Raw genomic sequence first — 21,500 nt, forward strand, 5'->3', positions numbered from 1 at the left:
AGCAGGCTTCCCCCCGAGGAGGGAGCCCGATGCGGGACTCGATCCCAGGACCCCGGGATCATGACCTGAGCCAAAGGCAGACACTTAATGACTGAGCCACCCAGGTGCCCTAACATGTGCAAAATTAAAATAAGAGTAGCCCTGGGCTCATGCAATTATGGATTCAGTTTTTCCCCTTTATGCCAAAGTATCTAGAATAAATACGTATATATGTACATATATTAAATATATAATTTTTACAGTCCAAAATCAATTTATTAGAAATTTTATAGTCTAAAATCAATTATCTTATAAAGTGAATACTTAGCTTTCATTCCCCTTTCAAAACAAATCTATCCATCTCCCCGTGTATATAGATATACATATAGATTATCTGTATCTATATATAGTGTTATGTTATATAAGATATATATTATCATGTCTAATGCAATTTTACACATAATATTACAATATTAAATGATTAACAATATTTACTATATACATTATATTATTCAAGACTTTGAGGAAGAATAAAATTTCTTTTTAATGTAAATGTCTAGAAATGGGCAGCCTAGGGCTGGTATGTAGATTTTCTCCCTGAGATCCTGAGAGACCCAGGCTCTCCTCTTCTTGCTGCTCTACCATCCCTCAGCAGGTGCATGAAAAAAGGGACAGAGAAGTAGAGGGAAGGGCACTTAGCAGCTGTTTCTTATGAACAGAAGATTGCTGGAGGCTGCTGCATGCTTCTTCCATCTCATCAGTCCGTGGCCACACTTAACTACAAGGAATAGAAGCATTGAGAGTGGGTAGGCTAAATTTGGGAGTCCATGTATCCAGTGAAAATTTCTTCCCTATGCTATGAAAGGAATAGAACATGAGTATTGGGAGAAAACTAGTTTATTGGCTACACTGGTACTAAAGTTTCTCTATAGTGCACAAATCAGTTGCTGTCTTAGTTAATTCTCACAATGACATTGTGAGGTATTATTTCTACTTGGAAAGCAAGGAAATTAAAATGCATATACTAAATCAGTCCAAGATCATTCAGCTTGAATGGGGGGAGAAATTCACTGTCAGGAGAAACTTTTGACCTGTGTTGTCACTTACTAGCTATGTGATTTGGGGCAAGTCATAACTTCTCTGAACTATATAGCTCACTCCCCTGCAAAAGATAGTAAAAATTCCTACCTCGAAGCTCTGTGCTAAACATTATAAGAATGTCTTGTGTTAAATAGTACTAAAACATTGGAGATGAGAACAGTCACAGTCATGGTGGTAATGGTGGTAGCAGCAGCATAGAAATAAGGAACAACTCTCATTTCAGCCCTAGGTCTATTTTTCCCTTACATTATACTGCTTTTCAGAGCCCCTCATTGACCTTGCCAGCAACTTAAAAAATTTCTTTTTTATGTAATAGAGGCCAGGAAACAGGGAGATTAAAAATAGTTTCAATGATGGTGAAACAGCCTATTAAATTCTATCAGTAGTCCAATCAATAGACATAATTGACTGCTATTGAATAACCCACGGTTTAATAAAAAGTCAGTCAATTTTACATTAAGATCCCTGATCCAGTGATCTACATGAAATAACTTACTGCTTTACTGACTTCTCATTTTGCCCCATTGCCATTGCAGCTTTTAGATACAGCTGATGTCTTTCAACTACAGTAGTAAAATAGTAAAGTTAAATGAGGACCTACATCTCTAGTCTTGTTATCTTGGTTGCTAACACACCCTATTACTGAAATTCAGCTTGAACTGATTGTTTTGTTTTGTTTTTAACCTGGATTGTTTTTGTTTTTGTTTTAACATGAAGATTTCTAGGCACCGCTTAAGCCCTGTTAAATTAGAATCTATCGTGATGAACACCTACCATCTGCCTATTAATAATTTCCCCATGTTAATTTGATGCCCATAACGTATATATTTCATCTTCAACCCCCCACCATCATGTCTCCTCTCCTAGTTACTCATGATAACCATAGCAGGATTAGAACAGTAATTAATACTCCTCTTATCAGAAGAGCTTTGCAAAGCTCTCTGCCTCAACTAAATTTGGAAAAATACCAAAACAAAGAAATCAAAGTCTGACAGAATTCTTTCCTAAGGCTCTCTCCATTCACTGACAGACAAAATCCTGATCAGCACCAGTCTGTGAATCACAGGATCTGGCTAGAAAAGACAGGAAATCTAGAGCCTCTAAAACAGCAAGAGGGCAATTTTAGACTTTGCCAACATTCTACTCAAGCTATGAGCAGTACTTACTGGCCAAAGCTCAGCATTCCCTTCCTGCTGAACAGAGAACTGACTTGCAAACACATTTTGCTGAGTCATTTCATAAGAGCGTATGTAGCAGAATTGAGTTGCCTGATTTAGTAAGTAACTTCACTTCTGAGTCAAGGCCGTGGCTTCCTGTCAGCACAGCACTGATCTGATAGAACTGATGTTCACATCTCACAGGAGCTAGATTAAGAGCTCTTTGAAAGTAGAGACAATCTCTTTATTTTTTATTATTTATTTATTTATTTTTATTGTGGTAAAATATGCATAACAAAATTTACCATTTTAACCATTTTTAAGTGTATGATCCTGTGGCATTAAATATAGTCACATGCCACATATACATCTATATCTATGTCTACATCTATTTTCTATCTTTATCTATCTATCATCTATCTATCTATTTATCTCTCCACAGAGAGTGCTATATATAACTGCAAAAACAAAAATAAAAATGGATCTTTCAGGTTCCTGAATAGACATAGTAAAAATTCTCTGCTTTTTGACGAGCCAGTATATTTTTTCTTATAACTCATACACAATTGAAAACAGCAGACAGCTTACTGGTCATAAAGAACTTTTATATGATAGTAAAAGATCTTCTTGCACGTTAGTCATAAACAGCACACTGAAGTCAAAAGTAAATGGCATGAGCAAGAAATTTCATTAGATTTTAAATTAGGACAAATAAAATTCCATCATGTTATGGCTGCTAATAAATTCAATTCAATTAAACACATATTCATCACATGTCTATCATGTGCCTAGCATTGTGCTAGGGAAAGAATGCAAAGATAAGCAAAAACAGTCACAAATTGTGACGTTCACGGTCTGGTAGAAAAGAACATGAATCCGATAATCACACTGCTGATTGTCTAATTATGTATTGAGATAAAATATGTGAAGGGTAGCAACATTGATCTATAAAAGCATATGATAAAAAATTAAAAAAATAAAACCATATGATGATAACAATAACTGCCTTAGTCTGAGAAGTCAGAGATGACTGCCTGAGGAAGTGGCTCTTGAAGCTGGTAAGGGGAAGTTTACAAAGCCAATGGGGGCTGGGAGATGGGCTCTGTGTGTTTCACAAAATGAAGAAAATCCAGTGTAGATGGAGAATTAATTAAGGAAAGTCATGAAATATAAGGCTGTCAGCACTCTTCATCTTGCTTGTGTGATCTTTGTAAAATATTTTTAAATTTTTGTATGATTTACTTTTCTCACTTGGGAAACATGTTACTTTTTTTATTATCTCAAAGATCCCTTTCATTCAAAAACTATAGAATTCTTAATATTCTACGGCATTTTTTTAAGGTCAAGGGTGCTGTCCATGGTGCTAAAAAGTAGCTGTAAAAAGGGCGATGTGATCTAAGCTGAAGTTCCCAAACCTGACCATGCTTTGGAATCACCAAAAACACCATACTCAAGATATAATGAATTATGATCCTCAGGATTAGAGTCCTTGAGTTTGTATTTTTGTAGATATCAGAATATGAGTTTAATGTCAGAATCAAATTTAATATAATTTAACTGTAAGTACTGAGCACTTGCTAAGAGTCAAATATTGCTGTATGTTGGTGATATAAAAGCCCCCAAGTAAGGATATGTTACAAGCTGTAGATGTAGCAAGTGTGGTGCTGCTGGTGGCAGTAGTAGTAGCAGTAATGTTAATGAGTTTGATAATATTAAAAGAATGTGGATATCCTACTGGATTCTGAGAACAAAGGTGTTAGATGGGCAGCTATTATTTATCCTCATGTTTTAAATAGACAAATTAAGATTCAATGATAAGTATATGGCAGTAATATTCTAGTTCCATGAAGAATTAAAACTAGGGATTTAAAAAAATATTTAATGAAAGTAGCCCCAAATCCAAAATAAAAGTCCAAGGTACCGGGTGTGTGTGTGTGTGTGTGTGTGTGTGTGTGAAATGTCATAGCAGAAAATCTCAACATGAGGGCAAAAATCATAAATAAAACAAAAGTGAATGTATGCTAATCAAGTTCTCCAGACTCCTGCCTTCATTATACAGCAAACTGAACCATTAGCCTCAGGCATGGGCACATCCAGTTTGAGGGAGCACTGGGTCAGTGGGTTGCTACTCCACTGCCCGCAGCCATGGAATCTCATTTATCATCTCAATTGTGTCTACTAGTCCCTAAAATACACTCGAACAAGAAGAGAGAAATCTGGGTGACTGCATTTTCCTCAGAGCAAGGAGATATGTAAATGGTCTGAGTGCAAACTTCATGTTTTATTCATAATTGTTCAAGTGATAAAATTTTAAGGGAAGTGTCAAGTAAGGCAAATCGATGATTTTAAAGGTCTTGGGTACTTCTGCTGTTGGTATGTCTCCAGCTTTGCTAAGAAACAGCATTTAACCTCCAAGTTCTCCTCCTTTACAATGGAAAAGAAGAAAATAAAATTCATTTTTCCTCACTAGGATGTATAAGAGAATAATAGGAATAATTGAAAAGAACTTTTCAAGAATGATGTGTTAATACATTTGTCATATATCTAACCAATAGACATAGAGGAACATGAAGCCCAGAATTCAAGACAAAAGATGAGGAAGACCAAGGTCAGGAAGGAAGTAAACTAGATGACCAAGACAGAGGAGGGCTACCTGTCCTCTATGATTGTGGCCAACAAGACATCACATGCCCTGAATGAGATTAGAATATTTTTATTGAGCATGGAAACCTTCCCAGAAGTTACTCATTGTACTGCATGATTCTGAATCATTTTACAAATGAGGGGGGGGGGGAAACTGTCTTCCTGCATATCATCTGGAAGCAGCAGGCCTTAAATATAGTAAATGGCAAATCTGTACAAATGCACTTAAAACACTTGAAATTATACCCAAATGAAGAGATGTTATAAAAACAATTGCAATAAGAAAAATGGTGTTATTCATGAAAATAGTAGAAAGGGAAGAATTTTCAGTACTCTGAAGGCAAGGCAAGGTTGACCATCAGATGGCATTTTTCTATTCTTAATTGGCAGTAAGGCATGCCGGTGAGAACTGTGACTACCCAGGCTATCCCAACATAAAGGTAATCCATCTTAAGAACATCCCACCCCCAGAGCACAGGTTAAGAATCCAAGGGAAGTAGATTCAAACCTTATTTTTCTCTGATTGTGACTCCTCTTTAGGAGAGTGAACCACTCCGCCGTCATCCTTGAGATGCTGGAATGAGCACTGGGTCTTATATGCAACTGATGAATCACCAGATTCTACCTCTGAAACTAATAATACACTGTATGTTAATTAAATTGAATTTAAATAAAAATAAAAAAAAGAATCACCTTACAAGACCTCCCCTTTTCCCCAGCCAATTGTCTAGCTCCTTCTGGGTCCCGTTTCCACTACCCCTGTGACCTAAGGGTGGATTACGAAGGCTAACCTCAGAGTCCTCTGCTATGTGACCCGGGATTGGTGTGACTGGCTTTCCAGGTTGGTCAGAGGGAAGCCCAAGATCTGAATTCCAAAGCTTTTTACAATGAAGAAGCGAGAGCTTCTTTCTGCCTTTGTTATGACCTTCGCTAATCTAGTGCAAGTATAAAAAACCCTTTGTTCTTCTCCCTCTATCATTATTACACTCTTCCTCTTTTTTAGTTAAAGACTTAGGTCAGGCCTGCAAATTTTGGCTATTGAGTTGCTAAACTGTAATATAAGGAAATTTAAAGATTCTTTTTCAATACTTTCACAGCTTCTAAGACTATTATCATCTTCCTGCAGATCATATTTTTGAATGTTAGGCCCTCTATTTCTTGTAACATTCTCTCTAGATAACAAATCATAATGTCTATTCTGAATCTGTAGACGAACTCAGATAAGGGTCAGGTGCTCAGAAAGGTCAAAGGAAGACGTACATTAGTAATTTTCAAAATATCCCTCATTGCCTTTGTAAAAATAGTTCCTGGAATATGTTGAGCATTTAGTAAGTCACCCTATTGGTATTTTTAAAATAATAATCATCTGTATTTATAATAACATTTAATAATAATGTCAACCTAGTACTTATCAACCAGTGAGCATAAATATCTTGAAATTATGATACATGTAGGTAGATTTTCTTGCAAACTAATAAATAAGTTATCTTTATTTATTCATTTATTTATCTATCTATCTACCTGTTTTGGTTATTTTACTTAGACTGAGACATCTAGAGCCTGATCTGCCTCATATGTACTAACAAAATTAGTGTTTTTGAACTCTGACACTGGAGGCAGAAAGTAGAGAGGCCACAACAGCCCACTAGGACCAGTGAATTCCAGGTCAGACTCTCCTAGGCATCACTCACTCTTATAACTATTGGCCTAAGGACCAGTCAAGAGCTGTCATCTTCCATGGTCTGATATGTCCTGCCGAATGACAGACAAAGTTTTGTAGAACACAGGGATATTCTGGAAGCCACGATGAATCTGAAATTACCTTAGAAATAACTCCCCAAGTAACCAAAGGAAATTGTTGTAGAAAGACAATGATGACTGAAAAAGAGGCTTGTGTTCTTGAAATACTTATTCCATGGGGCCTCTACTTTCAGAGAGCATATGTTTTTTGATGCTTAATGAAAATAGAAGTCCTGTTGATGGAAAGAAATGATCTCATGAGGACACTTTGCCTCAGCTGGTGTAAATCCGAGCTCTAAGTTCTAGATGACGCTGCACTTCTGTGACAGGTAGGCACCGCTGAGATATTCAGTGGTGTTATGGTAAGGAGCCATGTAGCAAATGCAGCTCCCCTGCCCTTCATGTGTCAGAATAGGTCAGTGCAACAAAAAGTGGTTTTCCCAGTAGCCTGGATCAGCGTTCAAAACCTAGTCCTCCAAGATGAAAAATGTCACTACCGTGAGCACTTCCCATGGCAATCTGTTAGTCTCTATTTAGATTAATTATGGTTGTAGGAAAGGCTTCACCCCACTAGTGATCTGTATCCAAAAAGCCCCATAAGGGTGTCTCCATTATTATTGCTTCTCATTTGTTCACTCACTCTTCAGCTTGATTTGAGACATACCCAATGGTGATTATGAAGCAAACATTTCCAGAAAGGCCACCATAGCTTTCTGAAGTAAACTGAATGAAATGCTCTGTTCAGAACAATCTCTGTATCCCATTCCGACACTGTTTTATGATTCTCTCACTGTACTCTTCTTACTTCAGGTCATCTGCCTGAGTGGAAATGAATTACGGATAGAAAAGAAGTCAGAGATGATGTGGAAATGCATTTTAAATCTTTGTCTTTATGAAAACAACTGTAAACTATAGCTGCAGAGGGCAAGGAGAAAAGTGCCTGGCCTGCCCAACCACTTTCCCAAATTAATTTTTATCCTTCATTTAAAAAATAAATCCTGTAGTACGGGAATTTAACTTGTCAATTAAATAGTAAATTATCAAGAATAAGCAAATCACACTTATAAAACAAATTTGAAAATCTCCCTTCAGTGGCAGTGTGAAGTACTGAAGATGGGCCCTCACCAGTGAAAATATAGACTATAGAGAGTGGTTGAGCTTTGTATTAAATCTGTTTGAGGGATGCCTGGGTGGCTCATTTGGTTAAGCGTCTGCCTTCGGCTCAAGTCATGATCCCAGGGTCCTGGGATCAAGTCCTTCATGGGGCTTCTTGCTCCGTGGGGAGCTGCTTCTCTCTCTCCCTCTGCTGCTCCCCCTGCTTGTGCACTCGTTCTCTCTCTCTCTCTGACAAATAAATAAGTAAAATTTAATAAATAAATACATAAGCAAGCAAACAAATAAATAAATCCTGTTTGAGAAGGAGGTACTTGAAGTCCCCATTGGTTATCTTCTGAGCAGAAATTTTCAAACTTTAGCTTGCATTAAAATCACCTAGAAGGCTCCTCAAATTGCAGATTGCTGAACTCCACCTCCAGAGTTTCTGATTTAGTAGGTCTGGAGGGACCTATGAGTTGACCATTTTATAACTATGGGGGGCTGCTATTTCTGCTCTGGGGACCACACTGGGAGAACTACAATGCTGGAGGGCTATTCTTGGCCATGCTCACACCTGAAGTCTTATTCCTCAAGAGAAGAGGACTAATTAATTTTGGGGGGGGGGAATTATGGAGTAGGTTTAGCTCCACTGTTTCTTCTTTTTCTTCGAGCTTATCAGGGCAGGCTTTGCCCTTCAGAGAAAGGCTTAGGATGCCCAATGCTGAAAACCATTAGAGAACTATCAAAGCTATAGTTTTCCAAAAGTTAAAGATATGAGTCTACTGCAAATACCCAATTAACATGTATCAGGGATTTATTTAAGGCAATAATGAGGGAAATGGAAGATTGGTAAAGATGGTTCAAACGATTATAAGAAAAATGGAAGTCTTTATAGTTAAAGAAACACAGAACCCTGAAATAAGATTATTGCAGTGTAAAATACAAAAGTAGTTAACGTCCTATGGGGAAATAAAATTGTCACATTTGGGGTTATCTTCTCTACTGGTTAGAAGACAATTACATCTCTTTTGAAGAAACATCATTTACTGTATAAAACCATAAATCCATATTTCACCTCACAGAATCTAGGATTTTATCCACGGTAAATAGTAAATCGAACAAAACCACATTCATCTAGAGTGGGGGTTAGCAAACTACAGCCAATGGGCTAAATCCAACCCATTACCTGTTTTTGTAAATAAAGTTTACTGGAACACAGCCACATCATTCATCTACGTAGGTTTGTGGCAGTTTGTCAGCTACAACAGTGAAAATTCAATAATCACCAAATAGTCTTATTATAATGCTTCAACATGACACTTAAAGGCCATGCAGTCATTCCTTTATCCTATTTCCCACTTTTGCATAGTGTTCTTAACAGAACAAATAAGCACTAAATGAGGCATCAGAACAGTAGGAGTTCAGGAAAGAGAATTGCTGCATTTGTATCAACTTAGCCAAGCTGAAACTACATTTCCTAGCATTCCCTTCCCTGAAAGTAAGACAGCTTTAATATTCCGCTCAGCTTTACTAAACCATAGACCGGCATTTTCCTGACTCTAGGCTCCTGAACTCCATTTTATTAGAACATTTATTTTTGAAAACTTGTAGTTGTAAATTCTTTCTCTGTCTTTTGGAGATGTAAATCTTTTTAAAAGCCTCTTGCCAGTTTTGCAGCCTAAGACCGTCTTTCTTCAGGACTAGGGGGGCTGTCCTTTTAAGGAGTAATCAGGGAAGATAGCACCCCTGCCTCCCAGAGTCCGTGGGAGGGGAGAAGCCTAACCAGTGGGCACCTTGCTCCAAGTTGTAAAACTACCTCCTGTCATGAAGAGAAAGTTTAATTTTCCTTTGGGTAAGGCCAATTAGCAAATATGGGGCCATTAGCAAATAAGATCTTCCCAACCCAGCTCTTAAAAACTGCTGTCATTTGCTTCCATAGAGATAAGCTCAGAGTTCTGAGATATCTCTCCTATTTCAATAACCTTGGACAAAGCTTTCCTTGCCTGTCCAACATTGCCTAGTACAGTTTTTGCTTTGACACCTGTATATTTTCTTATTAGCATGGACCATGAGGGACATTTTGCATGACATTTGGAAAGCAGAAGTGGGGCAGAAGCCATATTTTTTTACACTCAGGTCAGTGCAGGACAACAAATGCTGTTGTAGCTCACATACATTTGTCCCTGATCTGCTGGCTCATTCTATTGTTGTGCGACAGCAGCTAGTCCTGCAGCTACTTTAGTTCTGTAGAATCTCCTTCAGTGTCAGTAAATCCATGGTTAGTGTTTACAGCAACTGGGGCAGTAGCTAGGAAAGCAGCCCCTCAAACTCCTGCCAAATCTCCTTAAGCTCTCCGTATCCTGAGCACCAGCTTCTCTGGCTGGTTACCGGCATCATTGAAGTTGGAAACTTGGTTGGAGGAGATGAGAGACACATGTATGTTCCAGCCCGTCATTATGGGTTTTGGTTTGTCCTTGACACCCCACTTTATGTCTATGATTTATTATTTTACTGCTTTTCCAGATATCTTCAGGCCCAAAACCAGACACAGAAGTAAAAGTTGTATATAAACTGCTTAACCAAATCACACAGTTGCACAATTTAAAGGCAACTGAGTCAAAAGTAAGAGTCAAGATGGTCTAGTTGGCCAGTTGACAAGGTGTCCCTAGAACTGAAATAGATGGGAAGCATACTAAAGTCTTGCTTGGTTTGTATGCACAGAAAAACTCTAGGTTTAGTGAACAGAAGTCTGACTTAAATGACCATAATTGAGGTATTATGTCTCTCAACAAGTTCCCAGATGTGAACTGGTTCACAGACCCAGAGCCCCTTAAATAAAAGGAAATCCTGCTACCCTTAAGAAAAAAACCCTCTTCCATGAAGAAGGTATATAAGGCAAATCTTCTAGCTTTCCCTTAAAGAGGTGAGTAGCCTTTTACTGGGGTGATTGTGCATTGCAAAAGAGAAAATAATCAGACTTTTGAGGGATTATTAGACATTGACTCTAAACTTAAACCAGTTTCTGGAGACCAAAAATTTCATTGTGGTGTACCAATTATAGTAGAGGTTAATGGAAGTCTGAAATAAATTGAGTTTTGACTTGGGTCTATCTCACAGTGAACCAATGAGTTTCCAAACTCACCCTGTGAGCAATTTCCCAGATTCCAGAATGCATGATTGTAATTGACATGCTCAGAAACTGTAAGAATTCCCACTTTGGTTTCCTAAGCTATGGAGTGAAAACTATTATGTTAGGAAAAGCCAAGTGGAAACCACTAGAACTGCCTGGATGGTAAATCAAAAACAACATTGTATTCCTAGAGGAATTTCAGACGTTAGCACCACCATTAAAGACTTGAAAGATGCAGGGAGAGTGATTCCTGTCACATCCCATTTAACTTGCCTCTTTGGTCTCTATGGAAGACAGATGGATCTTGGAGAATGACAGTGGGTTTCTACAAACTTAACCAGACAGTGACTCCAATTGCAGTTGTTCCTTCAAATGTGGTTTTGTTACTAGAGCTGATCAAGACATATCCCCTGGCATATGGCATAGGGCTATTGATCTGGCAAATGCTCTTTACTCCCTACTTGTTAGTAAAGACCAAGAGAAACACTTTACTTTTGGCTGTCTGAGATAACAGTATATCACCACCATCTTACCTAAGGGCTGTATCAATTCTCCAGCCTTATGTCATAATCTAGTCTGCAGAAACCTTGATTACCTCTTCTAGGATTTCATGATGGTTCATTTTATTTATAGTATTTAGCTGATTGGGAAGGATGTGAAAATAGTAGCAACTACACTAGGCATTATTTAGAAACATGTTTGCCAGTGGCTAGGAAACAAACTTCACAAACATACATCCCAAAAATTCCAAGGCTGGCTACCTAATGAAATTTCTACAGATCCAATCAATGGCCCATGACATGTCAAAGTATCCCTTCCAAAATGAAGAACAAATTGCTGGCATCTGACCCCTCTCACCACTAAAAAAAAAGCACTAATTGCATCTCTTTGATGTTTGATGCAAAATATGTCTCATTTGGATATGCTACTCTGACTCATTTACCTAGTAACTCAAAAAGCCTTTAGTTTTTTTTAAATAATTTTTTATTGTTATGTTAATCACCATACATTACATCATTAGTTTTTGATGTAGGGTTCCATGATTCATTGTTTGTGCATAACACCCAGTGCTCCACGCAGAATGTGCCCTCTTTAATACCCATCACCAGGCTAACCCATCCCCCACCCCCCCCCCCACTCCAGCAACCCTCCATTTGTTTCCTGAGATTAAGAATTCCTCATATCAGTGAGGTCATATGATACATGTCTTTCTCTGATTGACTTATTTCACTCAGCATAACACCCTCTAGTTCCATCCATGTCGTTGCAAATAAAGCCTTTAGTTTTGATGGAGGTCCAGAACAAGAGAAGACCCTGCAACATGTACAAGATGCCAAGCAAGTTGTCCTACCATTTGGGCCATGTGATCTGTAAGATACAACAGTCCTTGAAGTCTCTTTGTCAGACAGGAAGGCTGAATGGAACTTCTGGCAATACTTACAAGTGATTCACGGAGCAGATATTTAGGATTTTGCAGCAAAACTACACCTTCTTTTGCAAATAATTCCTCTCCTTTTGTAAAACATCTCTGGCTTGCTACAGAGCCTTAGTGGAAAACCAACACCTAACCATGAGCCACCAAATTACCAAATGGCCTAAACTATCCATCAGAGTGTTGCCTGATTCACCGATTCATACCCTTGAGAGAGACAGTAGCATCCTATCACCAAACAGAAATGGTAGATATGAGATTGAGCTCAATCAGTTTCTGACGACAGAGTAAGTTGCACAAGCAAATGGCTCAAATGCCCATGGCCCATTTTCCTATTATATTACTTTCTCCTTCTTTTCTTTTTAAAGATTTTATTTATTTATTTGAGAGAGAGAGAAAGCACATGAGAAGGGGGAAGGGTCAGAGGGAGAAGCAGACTCCCTGCCAAGCAGGGAGCCCGATGCGGGACTCGATCCAAGGGCTCCAGGATCATGACCTGAGTTGAAGGCAGTCACTTAACCAACTGAGCCACCTAGGTGCCCTCTCCTTCTTTTTTTTTTTTTAAGATTTTTATTTTATTTATTTATTTGACACAGAGAGAGCAAGCGAGAGAAACAGAGAGTAAGCACAAGCAGGGGGAATGGCAGGCAGGGGAGAAGCAGGTTCCCCACTGAGCAAGGAGCCCCATGCAGGGCTTGATCCCAGGACCCTGGGATCATGACCTGAGCCAAAGGCAGCCGCTTAACCATCTGAGCCACCCAGGTGCCCCTACTTTCTCCTTCTTAACCTGCACCTATAACTTCATGGAGAGTTGCTTGAGGAAGAAAAAATTTGTCCTGACTTACAGATGATTCTGCACTATTGAAGGGGTATGGCTACATCACTACAACCCCTCTCTGGGACATTCCAGAAGAACAGTGGTAAAGGAAAATCTACCTAGTGGTCAGAACTTCAAGCAATGTGGGGTGCCTGGGTGGCATAGTTGGTCAAGCATCTGACTCTTGATTTCAGCTTGTGTCGTAATCTCAGGGTCCAGGGATTGAGCCCTGCATTGGGCTCCGGGCTTTGTGTGGCATCTGCTTGGGATTCTCTCTCACCTCTCCCTCTGCCCACTCCCACTCTCTCTCAAATAAATAAATAAATCTTTAAAAAAAAAATAACTTCAAGCAATGTACCTAGTTGTTCATTTTGCCTAAAAGGAGAGATGACCTCAGAAGTATGGATCTACACTAATTCAAAAGCAGTAGCTAATGACTTGGCTGGATGATAAGAACTTGGAAGAAACACAATTGGTGAAAAAGATGTCTGGGGAAGAAATATGACACAGAGAGTGAAGATAGGCTCAGAATGTCAATACTGGCACTAGGCTCTGTTAGCACTCATGCTCATTGTCACTGACCTGACTCATCATGTCGGTGAAGGGTAGCAGCCAGGCTCATAGCTTCTCCAGCTCCCACTGAATCTCTTTTTGCTTCTCTAAATCCTGGCCAGGTGCAAGTTTAGCTCTGTGATGAAGAGGACCAGCTTTTCTTCAGGTCACCCCATCATCCAAGTTTGAGGCTTGGTGATGGTAAGAGATCTATGTAGGTTCAGCTAGCCCTTATGCATTCTATTTCTCTTGCTTCTCCCACACCATGTCTATTTTTCCTTCTTCACTCTCTGCTCTGTTGCCTTTATTCTCAGGACCAGATGCAGAACCAACAGCTATTTGTAAAGTGTTTTACCAGCTCCATAATAGTGTAAGAACAATAAATAATGAATCCCATATTCTGTATCCTTCCCAGGGGCTTTGTTTTTTTGATCAAATTACATTGAACACAAAATCAATAAAAATGAGCTAGAAATGTTGAAGAAAACATAATATAGGAGGCTGATTTTAAGTCAAAATTTCAAAGAAATAATTGCAAAGGGCAAAATGGAAGATCCCTAGATGAGAGAAAAAATACTATGTGTATTTTAGGGTAAAGAGCCATGCGTTTTGACCCGGGGGGAAAAAGGAATATGTCATAAAGAGAAAAAAATGTTTTGAGGTAGATGAGAGTATCAGAATACAGAAATGTGTGACTTGCAAGCCAAGAAATTTTTACCTCTTCTGGTGGGCATCAGTGACATGGGCTAATGGCATAGTATTTTTATCATGAGGACTGAAGTGGCCAAGAACTGAGAAGCTCGCTCCAGGAAGTCCTATTAGAAAGCCCAAGACAGAGAGAGGTAGGAATTTCTTCTTAGGAGCAAAGCCAGGATAATGTGCTAAGACATGACATGCAGAAATGTGAGTACAGAAGAAGGACAATAAGTCTCCATGATTTGAACCATTTTAATAACGACCATTTAATTAGCCAGATAAAGTACCAAGCACTTTATACATATTTTCTCATGAAACTTTATACAGTGGATATTATTCGTTCTTGTGCAGATAAAGAAACTGACACCTACAGGTTAAATAACTTATCAAGTCTGCATTCTTAGAATATCTTGCAGTTAACACCATTCTCCCTGACTCCAAATGTTTTGCTAAGAACTAGTAGGTATATAGCCAGGAGGCACTTGAATCAATGCTAGGACAGTAAGCTACAAGCTTGAGGACCACTACATCTCCTATGCCTAAAGCCTGACTTTGTTCTGATGTGTATGAAGTTATAGGTGAAAATTTAAATGGACAGGCTGAAAAAAATTACAAAGATAGGTAAGTGGTAACTACATAGGAAGACAAAAACCTGCAAATTCTGAACACACACAAGAGTCCTGTGTGCAGATATATACATACAACTTGACAGAAGTCTGTCAAAAGCCAAATAAAACATACTCTCTTGTTTATATAAATTATATTCCAAACGGCATAAATTCCAATTTTCCATCTTTAATGAAATGGAGTTGAAAATTCTTCTTTATATACGTGAAGACAAAAAGGAAAAGAAGAGAAATGTGTGTTTTGAATGTCAAGCAGCTGCAAAAGGTGCAAAAGGAACTCCCAGCACCCTTAAGAGGCAGCATAGGGTGGTGCTTGGGAGCATTGATCCCGGAGCCAGATTGCAGGTGTTTGAGTCCTAGCTCTGCCACATTCTAGCTACAGCAAAGTACCCAATCTCTCTACAAATCCTTGTTCGCATCTGGAAAATGGGGCTAATAGTTTCTATGAGGATTATTTATGTTCACATGCAAAATGCTTAAAAGAATACTTGACACATGATAAAGCACATAGTAAAGTGTTTCACAGTTAAGTTAAATATTTGACACTTTTGAAAATTTATGATAGGCATGGGTCAAGTCAACTGGTCATCTCCTTTGTGAGACTGTTTTCAGTAATCCAATCAAATATTTTTTGTGTGAGACAGCTTTCAGTGATTCAATCAACAAGTAGGTTTTTTGAATACCAGACAGGTTCAAAGTAGTGCTCTCAGTCTAAGATTAAGGTGGTGAACAGAAACTGACACTAAATATAACCTCATGGACATGTATTGTTCTAATCCTCTAACACCCTACACACTATTCTAATCTATTAGAGGATTCATCATGTTTTGATAACATTTGTGAAATGTTATTTACATAATTATTTTCCTTACTTGTCTATACATTTTTCAAGAGTCTGAAATGTATGCTTCTTTGCATTTAAGTTTAAATAAAGAATAGATACTCAAAAATGCTGCTTGAATTAAGAAGGATGAGAGAATGAGAGAGAGGGAGAGAGAGAGAGAGAGGAAAGGAAGGAAGGAGGGAGGAGCCAGTAAGGTGGGATGGGCAGCAACACTAATCCTGGATTCCAACTGCTTGAGCCCAAACCTTGGCTACTACCTAGTCATTATATGACATTAGGTAGGATACTTAACCTCCCCAATGCGGGTGCCATCAGCTATTAATGAGGATGATGATAATAGTACTGACTTTGATGAGATTTTCTATGAGATTGAAAGAACTAATGATTCGAAACTGGTAGCATAATATATGACATATAATAATCACACCATTTAATATATCACTATTATAAACTAATAAGCAAAATAAACTTTAGAGAAAACATTCTCTAAAGATGATGCTATGATTCAACATGTGTAGAAAGTGTTAAAATCCCTTGATGTATGTGTGTGCATGCATGCATGTACACAAAATGGTATTTCTAAGTTTAAAGTCCTATAATTTATATTTGAGCAAATAAAAATGATACCAAAAGATTCAGTCTATCTAACTTACTACATATCATTTTAATGCCATGAACAAAAGGATTGCAATGCTAGGTCCCTGCCATACCGTTATACAGACCAATTGCAGCAAAGTCAATGAATCAAATGCAATTTAGTCTGGCTCAACCAGATCCAGCTGGAGGCTGTTTCTGCACATGAAGCAGAAAAAAAACATTATAGACCATAATTTCTGTTCAGATCAGTCAGTCTCAGTCATTCTAGTTGGCAGGCAATTGGTCTGACTAAAATGATTCTGTGTGAATGATTCTGTAATGGTGGAGAAAGCACAACCTTTAACCTGTATTAAAGTAGACTGGGTACCTTCTTCTTAACTCAATAGAGGGTGATCACCAGGCATTTAGGCTGTAATATCACCTTCTATATACCTCTCTAAGAAACTGCATTTGGATATGTAGAAAGTTACAAGATCAGATTATTGTCTTTTGAACCTAGTGCCTTAATTGGCTAAGTCTTTTAAGTGTCCTAGATAGAGATGAGTATATTTTGCAAGTGGGGATAATATTAACATTTAGGACCAGTGTGACCAGAGGATTATCTGTGGAAGAATGTAAAAGGAGCCATAAATTCTGTCTCTACAACTACATTCTTGCAATATGACATTCTACCATCAGGAGATAGGGTGTGTGTATCCACAGCTTGAATCTGAGCTGGCTGTGTGGCTCACTGCATTGGATTATGACACAAGAAAAGCCTTTAAAATTTTCTGTGCATCTTACTCTTTTGCTGTATCTGGAACCCTAATATCACCACAGAAGCTAGCCTGCTGGAGAAATGAAAGGAAGAGAATTTAGGTATCCATTCAATGGTAAGCCAGCCCACAGCCATGAAACAGTCAACTGCCAGACTGTAAATGTAAATGAGGCCCACACTGCCAACTAAATGCAGATACATGAGTAAGACCAGATGAGACCAGCAGATCACCATTCAGTTAATCCAAGCCCAGTTGTTGATCTACAGAATTATAAGTTAATAAACAGCTGTGTCGAGCCACTAAGGTTAGGGATGACTTATTATATGCCAACTGATACAATGAAGAGGGAAGAGGTGGGGGCAACATTTGTTCCAGGGCCTATCCTTGGACCCCACGTGTTTTTGACAACAAAGAGCAAACTGACTTAATTCTAAGCCCATGTATGTGGCAGACCTAGAGTTTGCCATCCATATGTTCCTTACTTCAGGACTGACTATAACAGGAGCAGGATGGAGGTTACTCAACACTCAGATCTGAGAAACTGAGGAAGGCCATGGCGAAGAATAAAGTTGGTGGATAATATTCATGAAATTTAAAGAAGCCTAGCTCATCACAGGGAATGAGAGAATCAGATCGGGGAAGACTTAATTTTACATTTAAATGTTCAGTGTAACTAGGAATTAGTGAGTTAGAAAACAGCATGTGGCTTGGGCACTTTTCTAAAATTAAGGATGTCGTTAATACTTTAAATGGAGCTTAGATAATTAAATGCTTCTGTTGAGATTTCTCTAGAGTGGCAGTGGACAATGACTTTGAACTGAGATCCAGATAAAAGATAGTAACAGGGTCTTTTTCTGGGTTATTTGATGGGACAGCTTGGTGGTCATGTTGCTCTCTTCTCAATGCCCACGTACTGACATCTGCATCACTGTCCTTGTCTGACTAAACTGTGCACCATTTCTTGATAGCTTCTGCTGACCAGACCCCAGGCCTAGAGTTTATGTGTGACTCTGGCCTCACCATGACCTTCTGAACAATCAGATAGGCACCTTCACATCCATTATGTCTGTTTGCCACAGTAAGAGAAGAGATGCTAATAATTTTGTGGCTTTTAAAATCTTTATTATTGGGGTGCCTGGGTGGCTCAGTCATTAAGTGGCTGCCTTCAGCTCAGGTCATGGTCCTGGGGTCCCGGGGTCCTGGGATCCAGCCCCTCATCGGGCTCCCTGCTCAGCAGGAAGACTGCTTCTCCCTCTCCCACTCCCCTTGTTTGTGTTCCCTCTCTCACTGTGTCTCTCTCTGCCAAATAAATAAATAAAATCTTAATAAAATAAAATAAAATAAAATAAAATCTTTATTATTTTGGACCACTATGTTGGCAGCATCTAGTAGAAAGCAGATAGACTCTAGAGCTGGGGTTCAAATTCTGGGTCCACACTCAATACATGACCAGCCTTGAGAAACTCAACAAAACATTGTGATCTTCTTTCTTCTTGTATAAATGGGGAAATAACACTTGTTTTAACTAGTTGGTGGAATTGTTGTAAGGATCAAAATAGTATCCATACAACACACACACACACACACACACACACACACAATGTTATGTCAGGATTTCAATAAATATTAATTCTGATTATTACTGTTCTTTGATAGCCCTAAAACTCCAGCAATCAGAGCTAAGATGGTAGAATACATTACAATTTAATTCTATATGTCTTTAGCTATGTATTCTAGTCCTCAAATTCAGGATGAAATAGATCTGTGTGGGGAAAGTGAAGAGTCTGAATGAGTATTAACCTTGTTATTGGCTGATGCAGAGAGATATTCACATATACATGGGAAGTTGGGGAGGTGGGTGGTGATGATGTTACTCTGAAATAGAGTAAGGATTCTCTTTCTTTTGAATTGCTTGCTGTTTCTATTTAGGTGATTCATTGTATAAGCAACCCAAATCCCTAACTATCCTACAAAGGAAAGATTGTCTGTAGGTGTTTCCAACAATGGAATTACAATGCAGTTATGTTGCCCAACTGGTATAACAAGAATCTACCAAGCCAGCCCAGTGCATTGTCTTTCTTGGGTACAAGTTGATGCCAATGAAGAAAACATCTCTGAGAGAAAGAAATAATTTTTTGTAAGAACAAATAATTATTTTCCTTTTTTTTCTTTTCCAAAATGCCAATATCTTACTCCTTTCAAGGACCTCTGCCTCTTCTATATAAATGCATTTTGGTGAGTGCTTTAGACTTTGAATATATTTCAAAACATATTTCACCATTTTCATGCTTCTGATAGCACATTTTATGCAATGTCTAGGACACCTGTTATATTTGTTTATTTCACACATAGGCGTTGGCTGGGTGTTGTGTGTCGAGTATGGGGCCATAGACCAGCAATGTGGAGCAAAGTGGATGGTGTAGTCCCTGACCTTGTAGACTCTATGCTTTCATTGCTATTCAAGGCTTTCCCTGCCCCACCCCAACTTGCCTCCTTCCCAGAGATTTCTCTTTTCCCTGATCCTTTTCTCCTGAGAAAACCAGCTCAATTCCACAATACCAATAGGTACTACTAAGTACTTTTTATAAATTATTTCATTTAATCTGTACAACTTCATAAGATTCATTCTACAATGATCCCAATTTACAGATGAAAATACTGAACTGTAAGTGGTAAAGGCAACATTTAAACCTAAATTTATTTGACTCCAGTGTCCTTAATATGCATTACGTGGTATTACCTTTAGTCTTTACTATAAATAAGCCATCTTCTAAAAGTGGATTTTAAAGCCTCTGAAGGCAAGCAACATAATTTTCATCTATATTAATTAACATGTTTTATGTACATTATATTGATTAATTCTCACTATGAGAAGACGTTTTAACTCCACCATAGAAAAGAGGAAACTGAAGATCAGCTTGGCTAAGAAACATGTCCAAATTCACTCAGCTAATTAATGGTAAAACTAGCATTCAAACCAATGTCTCAAGTCTAAAATCCATGTTTCTAAGCTGCTTCATTAAGATTTGAGGAATTTTTTACAAATTTTAAAAACAGATTGTGGAGATAAACACAATTCTTCAACAGCAAGAATTTCAGGACAAAGATGACATTAAGGACATATGAATAGACAGGGAAGAAATACAAGGAGCTCTGATCCTTCTGTTAGCCTTCCATTATAGTAACATTTATTAGTGAATGCTCATGATTAATTTTCCTTTCTATCTGCTTGAAAATGAGGATAGAAATTTAGAAAGACAGGAAAGTAAGGCTTATTTTTACATAAACAGGATTGAGACTATCAGATTGTAGTATAGAAAATATGAATTTAAGTTTCTCTCACACATGAAGCATGATAATAATTCCAGATAAGTCAGAGAGCAAAATGTAACATTTTTTTTAAAATTCCTTAAAATATTGAGCTTTTTTGGTTCTTTTTCTCTAAAGGAAGCTATGGTCTGATGGACAGGGTGCTGGCCTTGAAGACAGAAGGTCAGAGTCAACGCCCTCCATTTAGCACCTTTTACTTCTACAAAATTTGGTAAGTTGCTTAAAGTGTTGAAGTTGCTGTCACAGTAGTTAGATTAGAATAATCCCAGGATATCTAAAATATGCAATATGAAAAACCGTGAACACATACTCATGAGCACACACACATACACACACGCACGACCCACACCTCTGAGCAGAGTCACTGCCAGTCTCTATAGTGTCTTCGGAGTCCCTGACTTTGTGTTTGCAGCATGTGCTTCTTAGGTAATAATTTGTAACTGTCTAAGACTGTCTACATGAAACCAGAACAACTTACTATATCAGTTAAGGTAAGGAACTGTCAATTAACATGCAAATCAGTTAAATAGGTTGCTCAGTACCAGGTAGTATAAACAACTTTAGTTGATTGAATTACTAGCTTATTATATCATTTAGCACAGTAATATATGTAGACCCCCTCCTAAGTGTATGGCCAGCTCTGAGACTCTCAATAAAGCAAGATTTAATGGTGCTTTATTGAGATGCTACTGATTTCTTTATATTTTATAATACTTTCAGCTTACAAATTGTTCTCATGTGTGTGACCTAATTTAATGGCTCAAAATACCTGACTGCATATAAGTTATTTGCCTTTCTTTTCACAAACACCCATGCACACCATCTTTATTATTGAACAATGAAGAGTAACATTCACACCCATAACCTAGTAATTTTTTAATCCTATAACTTTATGACCTGATTAATTAGGTACAAATCATGTAAATTAGGTGGTTTTTATTTATACTCAAACAATTGTTTGATTAAAGGAATATTTACCTTGAAGTACTTTTAAATAGTGAAT

This window comes from Callorhinus ursinus, unplaced genomic scaffold, assembly GCF_003265705.2.
Source record: "Callorhinus ursinus isolate GAN/ISIS: 27379988/994484 unplaced genomic scaffold, GSC_fseal_2.0 scaffold5, whole genome shotgun sequence".
Lineage (NCBI taxonomy): Eukaryota > Metazoa > Chordata > Mammalia > Carnivora > Otariidae > Callorhinus > Callorhinus ursinus.